Consider the following 8,132-nt stretch of genomic DNA (forward strand, 5'->3'; position numbering starts at 1 on the left):
CACTTCGAAACTTTATGAAACTGAGATACAATAGTGAATGAATCCATTATTTATAACACTACAATTATAGAATATCGTGCCATTCTTATTAAAAATGTATAAATTATTAAAAGCTCCTTTAACTTAATTATTAAAGCTCCTTTATAAAACATTGCACAAGGACTCCTTCTTTTAGAAATAACGAACGATTGAATATATTTATGGATTCTTCTTAGATTCAGGTACAGTCCGCAAAAAAAAAACGAATCACCCTGAATAGCTTTCGTTCTAATGATCGGATTTTCACGAACTAAGTGTCAATCTTAATGGTTTCTGGGGGTGACCTCAAATATGCTAATTAATTAGTGCTAACTATTAATTAATATATGAAATCAGACACAAAAAGGTACTTTCTCTGAATAAACATGTAATTTTTTTTACATATTTGGAATCTAGACACTTAAATTAGGGGGGGGGGTTGACAGAATTTAAAAAAAATTGGATCGTAAATTGGGTCACAATAAAGGTTTATATATTTGGCGATAGTCCAGAAAATCGCCAAAAAAAGTCGCCTGCGCAAATGAATATTTTAAGATTACCCATTGACTAATTCAAAAGAGGAATGCTTAATTTTACTAGGTTGCTAGGCAACCATGCCATAACTGTAAAAAAATTGAAATAATTTTTTGTGATTGCTCAGAAAGGTTTAATTCATTGCAAATAGAAAATATCTCGAAGTTTCTAGGCAATAGATAATTTTTAAGCTGATTTCAGTCTAAAAAGCAAAAAAATTATTTTAATGTCCTTTGAAAAGAAAATTTGAATCGATTTATAAATTATTTATGATTTTCTAAGTTTTTAGAATTTAAATATACATTAACTTTTTATCTGATATTGTTTAGATTATGCTGTTTTCGCTAAATTTATTCGAGGATTTCATACTAAAATCAAATTAACATAACTTATTACAGCTATATACAATATTTTAGGAATGATCATTTTTACAGCTTTCACCCCTTGGGGACGGGTGATTCACGAAAGCATTCGTACAAAATCAGAATCAGGATGTAAATGAATAAAAAACGATAGCTTAAATGCTAATTTCACAGATTTACTTTGCCTTGAACTTAATAATTGTTAGTTTAATCATATATATAATCAATGTTGGTTCAAAGTATAACTAAACAATTTTATTTTGAACTAAGTAATGGTGAATTAAATAAATCGAACAATTATAACCCAGCCCACAAATAAACTGCTAAAGAATTACTTTGATTACCAGTTTTATCTTTTCACCCTGGTTGATACTGTTTTATGCTGTCACGTATTTGTGACAGTCGGCACGAAAGGGTTAATCGAGTCTTATAGGCAAGAAAGTTTGAGGGGAAAAAAAGTGCTTAAAAAATAAAATGTATTGTATAGTAATTCTAATGCACAAGGTTTTCTGTAATTTACGATATTTCTTTTTTCTATAACTCAAGGAATTGCCGAATGTTTAGTGGCATTTTAAAGACATTGAAATATGTTGTGTTTAAGAATATGATATTGAAATAATATGTTGAATATTGTATGATTCGTTGTTGATAAAATCGCTTCATTCTGCTAGATATTTAGGTTACATGGTTTTCTTTGGATAAAGATGATTAGCAAATAGCATCCTCATGTTTCAATGCATTCTGAAACTTACGTTCGCAATTTCACCATACAATGTCGCACAGCATATTCTTCAATTACGATAAGCTACATTTACCACCAAATACTGCTATTATGATTATTTATGTTTTTTTATATATATCTAATACTCTCCTTTTAAACAGAGCTAGTAAGATCCTTAAGATATTGAAATGGGGCCCAAAAACTTAAAAGATAAAATATTTAATTTCATTAACTCAAAATATCCGGTCTCAAAATTATAATTTTTAAGTTAAATATAGCTTTTACAATATTGATGCTCTTACGTTTTAAAAGACCACATGAATCCTGTTAAAATATTAAAATGCATATGCTTACTTTAACGAGTGTAAAATCCTTATCAAAATAATGATCAAATCCCAAATGTAAAACAGTATAATTGACGATAAAAACTCAACTGGCTTCAAAACATATGAAGAGGGAAGTAAAAGTCGACATGCTTCGAGCGTTCAAATATAATCGCCCATTTTCAAGACTTGTCAGGCTTGAATAACTTGTGACTTTCATTATTGGACGCTCAAGACATGTCTACTTTTATTATCATCTATTTTTTTTTTAAATCAATGAAGCTTTTATATTTTTGATTCAGTTTCTTGGGATTATCCATTTAGTTACACAACATATTAAATTATTTCACTCGATATTAAAACAAGTTTTGAAAAGGTATTTTTTATGTATCGATGCCAAAGTTTATTCTACACATATTTTAGGGTATGCTTTCGGAGTATTTTGATCGAGTTTATTTTTACACCCATATTTGCTTAAAATTATTAAATAATTTGCTTAAAATAAATTATTCAAGCTACAAGAAACGAATGAAATAAAAATAAAAATATGATAACCGAAGCCGACGTCTTCAGGGGGTACCGGCCTCGGTAGCCATTAAAAGCAAAACCATTTCTATTTGAGGGAGAAGCAAATGCTTAAAAAATCTCCCTCAGTACCCCGATGGTTTTGTATAGAGGTCCAGGAAAAACAAGATACATTCAAAATAATTAACAAATTAAGAAAAGAAAATCATTGATTTTGAATGATTTGAATGAACAGTATGTGTGAATGAACAGTGTGTGAAATATGATTTTACATAGATAATTAGTAGTTCTGCGATACAGAGGACACCTAAAATTCAGTTAAATGTTGTATAAATAGTTCCTATAACAATTTCATTTCAAAATGCAAATTTAATTGCTAAATTTATTTACAGAATTATAAAAATAATTTATTAATTATTTATCGTTATAAATGTAGTGATTAGTTATTACATCATACCTTAGACACCTTAATAAGCTATGTTTACTGAATAAATATAATAATAAAAGCTTGAATCGAAAATTTCTTCGCAGGCCTTTGTGCTAATAATTAGCTAAGTTATTATCTTATTGCGATCTTTAACGTCCAGACGGGAACTGGTAGTAAAAATCCATTTAAAAACAATCATCCAGGTGAAAAATGGGTGAAGTTTTTTTTAAGGCGACATCCACCGATAATTCAGTGCAATGCGAAGATAATTTCAAAAGGCAAAACTTCCCTTAGAGAATAATATTCGAAATACAAGTTTGAAGAACTTTTGATGAATCTTTAGGGGGGAAGTAGCTCTGGTATCCTTTTAGAAAGTGATAAATAAACATTCAAGCATAGATAAACATTCATAATTTAGAACGGACTATTAAACTGTGAGAAAAAAAAATGAAAAACATTTATTTTTTTTGAATTATGTATTCAAATGTATTTTACTTTCCATTCCCTGACTGAAAAAAAAGTAACATTTTCCACGTTAACTGTGATTATAAGTTGTATTTCCAAAAAAAATCTTGTTTTTACACATTTGTGTGGCCTATGGATTCCTAACGAGCATTAAACATTCTCTAAATTAAGTGTTCATTCTCTGGAAAATTTAGTGTTTATTCACTGGTAAGAACTGTTCCTTCACTTGGTTATCTTACTACTTATTATTTAAACCACCAAAAGCTTAAAACAATATTATGTAAGTTATCTAAATTTTTTTTACATAATTTGTATTTAATAACAAATATGTCGCCACCATCATTTAGTTAAAATTACAAATTTTGAAATTTTTATGACTTTCTCTTAAAGGCAAGCTAAGCTTAAGTGTTCCTTCATTCGTTAATTTACCTTATAAGATGTTGAGAAATTTGCGATGTTGTAAGAGATGCTTAAAAATGTTGACTACGTATTTCTATTAATATTTATAAAATATATATTCAAGAAATTGATAAATATATTATTCCAAATCTATGCATACGTATGTATATTATTGAAATTGTATCAGTTATTGAAAAACAAAATCAAAAAATAAAAAATAATCACATTAAATAAGCACAATCTGGTGTATAATCATATTATATCAGAAGATCATATCATATCCTATTTTATAAAACTAGACATTCCTTGAATAAAGCGTTTTTTATTCAAAATGTTTTATTCAAATGTCTTTACTAAATTGCAAATAAATTATTAAGCGACTAAAAAGGAAGCATTGTATTTTATAGTTAGAAGGAAATAAAAATGAAAAGATTGGCAAACGATTATTAGCGAAAAAAATATGAATGAAATTTTACACTACGCGCGCGAAGTCAAGTTCCTCGCAAGTTTATCACATTTTAATATTAATCGCCCCATTTAATCATTTCTTTATTGTCGCCAAATTATTTTTTTAAAAATAATTAATTTTAATTTTTTTCAGCTTCTAATAAATAAAAACAGTTGAAACTTTAGATTTGTCAATTGAAAAATATGTAGATTAATATAGTATAAAAAAATTCATAGCTTATAATTCAAAATGTTTTCATCCTCAATTTAATTAAATAATAAAAAATAATTAACAATTATTAAAAATTATTTTTTTCATGAAATTATCTTTGGGTAAATGAGTTTAATGAGCGGGTGCAATTTTCTTTAAATTGCTTTATTAGTTTTGAAAATATGACTAAAAACGTAAAAAGTGAAATGAACATTAAGGGGTACGAACTTTGGATCGCTCTCCTGACCAAACTATGGGGACCATATTTCCTAGATTGCTGCTACCCCCTATATTTTAAAGGTTAAAAATCCAAATATGTAAAAAAAATGTATGTTTATTCAGAGAAAGTATGTTTTTATGTCCGATTTCGTAACTTAATTACTAGTTAGCACTAATTAATTAGCATATTTGAGGTCACCCCCAGGAACCATTAAGATTGACGCTTAGTTCGTGAAAATCCGATCATTAGAACGAAAGTTATTCAGGGTGATTCGTTTTTTTTGCGGACTGTACATATAAAAATTAACAACAGATATTAAAATTCAAAAAAAAAATCGCAAGGTGCGATCAGACGATTATTGGCAAACCTTTTTTTATTTTAAGCTAAAAAATCTTCTTTCATTGTGTCTTAAAATAAATAATTAGATTGATAACAATAAAAAACTCTTTACTTATATCAAGAACTGAATAGTTGTAATATAGCAACTAATATTGATCTTAAAATATTAATGGTACCATATTTTTAGCAAAATAAACTAATAGTTTCAATTTTTTTTTAATATACTTTTATTGATGTTATAAAATATAAATCATCAATATAGTAATAAATAAAATATTGTGCTTCATTTAACTTTGAATAAAATGTCCCCAATGACAAAAAAGCTTTTTGACAGTTATTGAGTCCGGGTTTTCGACAGATTTTGTCAAATTTCGAAAGTTAATGACAGGTTTTTGATATGCTATTTCAAAAACAAACTTTTGACGTCAAAAGCCCTGACCTTAATGGTACCCATAAAGACTAAATTCACATTAATAAACATATTTCCCCAGTATAAAGGTCAAAGAAGTTAGCACTTATGATGTTTTATATTCAAAATATGGAAGTTAAAATAATAATAAATAATTTACAAAAGAAAATAATAATTAAATGAAGTAAAAATAATCACAGGTTACCCATGGACAAAATGGTAGTTGTCAAATTTTTTTTTTCAGGTTGAACTGTAGATAAGAATTTATGATTCCTAATTTAAACAAAAATATCTCTCAAATGATTAAATTCTCTTTTATTCACAACTCAAGAAATATTTATGGGATCTCTCTGGTCCCATATCTTAAAAATAAACTTACCACCTTAATGCATAACAAAATTAAAAGTGAAAAAAAAAGAATTAATCGTTATGTCAACGCATGCAACGACGACACATGCGAACTGTTTACTATTACTCTTGAACACAGTTGAAAAGCGTGATGACGTCCAAATAAGGGACTCACATCATCAAACCCAGAACAACACTCATTTTGCCAATGGGTAAAAAAATTCTTATTGTATTTCAGACAATAGAGTACGAATTTTAAAACTGAAGAAGTCACCTAAAAATTCTCCCATTACAACGTCGTAATTATATATTTATGTATAAACTAAGTAAAAGATTGGATGTGAATATTAAAGTATGATGAAGAAGAGTGTTTAGTTTAGAATAATAAATTAGGAAAAAGATTTAGATAAGGGAATAACATAAAAAGATTATATATATATATATATATATATATATATATATATATATATATATATATATATATATATATATATATATATATATATATATATATATATATATATATATATATATATATATATATATATATATATATATATATATATATATATATATATATATATATATATTGTTGTTGCTAATTTACGTCGCACTAGAGCTGCACAATGGGCTATTGGCGACGGTCTGGGAAACATCCCGGAGGATGATCCGAAGACATGCCATCACAATTTTGATCCTCTGCGGAAGGGATGGCATCCCCGCTTCGGTAGCCCGACGACCTACGTGCGAAGTCGAGCACTTTACGGTAACACAGTTTAACGAGGACCAATACCGCACACCCTCGGTCCTTACGCAGACTGATCCAAGTGGTCACCCACTCTCACACTGACCGCAGCCAGTGATGCTTGACTTCGGTGATCTGCTGGGAACCGTTTGCGAATTAAAAAAAAACCATTTTGTGAATAGAGTGCAAAAGTCATAATTTAGTCTACTCACTTGAACTCAAAGAAGAACGAAGAAAACTTTTTAGAAAGCTTTATTTCTTTTCTTTTTTTTAATTTTTTTTAATTTTATTTTTTTTAAATTTTTAAGCAAGAAAAATCTTGCCACTACCTTTTTATTTATCTTGATAATTTGGGGTAGATTTACTTAATAGAGTGGTATGACACGTTTTAGCAATAAATAAATTTAAAAAAAAAAAATTATTTATTTTTGAAATTTGAGGTCAGGTTTACTTCTCTGTACGTAATCGCAAGTTAACGCACGAAATTAAAGGCAGTACGACTGCCAAATGTTTCTACCAACGCAAACATTGGCAACATTCCATTTTTTATGCATATCTTCATTTATCTCTGTGGACCCCACTTTAATAATCAGAATTTTATGAAATTTTATTTGAGGGGTAGTTTTTGCACACTAAAATCGAATGCAAATGATATTTTTTTCAGAAAATGCGCGTTTTTTCATCAAAATAAGCAACGATGATTACAGTTAACTGTTGTATACAATTTAAAAGATTTTTTTGAGTTATCGTCATAACACTTTGCAGAATGACAATACAGCCACCCTTCAAAAATTTTCAAAATCATTTTTTTATTGCTGATTTTGAATAAAAATATGTACGCACACATTTACTGTATTTGCATAAGGTATAGAATCGTAATTTTTTGTAGTCGTATACTTTCATTACAATAATCAAAATTACTTGTTACGATTACCTGGAATCACATATTTTGATCCTTTATAATGTTAATTACACGCAATCATTCTTTTATTGTTATTCTTTGGACGCACAATAACTGTTGTAACTAAAATTATGGGGAATTGTAATCTAGATTTCAAGTAATTTATTGCTGTAATCTACCATTGTAATCACGATTACATCTGTAATCAAAAATATGATAAGGTGATTACGAGTAATTGATTGGTAAAATTGTAATAATGAAATCAATATGTTTACATTTCGTAGATACATTTTATCTCTACCCTGGCTACAGGGACAGAAGTGTAGTTTGACAGCTATACTTTATGTTGTACTTTGGGTGATTATTCTTATTCTGACAACCCCTAATTGTTTAGATTCGTCACGTGACTTATATATCGTCAATAAAGCTACTTTAAAATTCCATCTTTTTTGATAAATTATAACTATTATTATTGAAATTAAACTTCAAAATTAATTATATCTGCATAGTTATTATTGTTATAACTATTTAAGTCCCGCAGTGGACTGATCGTTAAGACACGGTTCCCAGCAGATCACCGAAGTCAAGCATCACTGACTACGGTCAGTGTGTGGGTGGGTGACCACTTGGATCAGTCTTCGTAGAGACCGAGGGTGAGCGGTATTGGTCCTCGTTAAACTGTGCTACCGTAAAGTGCTCGATTTCGCGCGCAGGTCTATCTTATCTTTATAAAATTTG

The sequence above is a fragment of the Parasteatoda tepidariorum genome, chromosome 11 (assembly GCF_982258835.1).
Source record: "Parasteatoda tepidariorum strain Cologne lab strain chromosome 11, Ptep-v5.0, whole genome shotgun sequence".
In the NCBI taxonomy this organism is placed as follows: domain Eukaryota; kingdom Metazoa; phylum Arthropoda; class Arachnida; order Araneae; family Theridiidae; genus Parasteatoda; species Parasteatoda tepidariorum.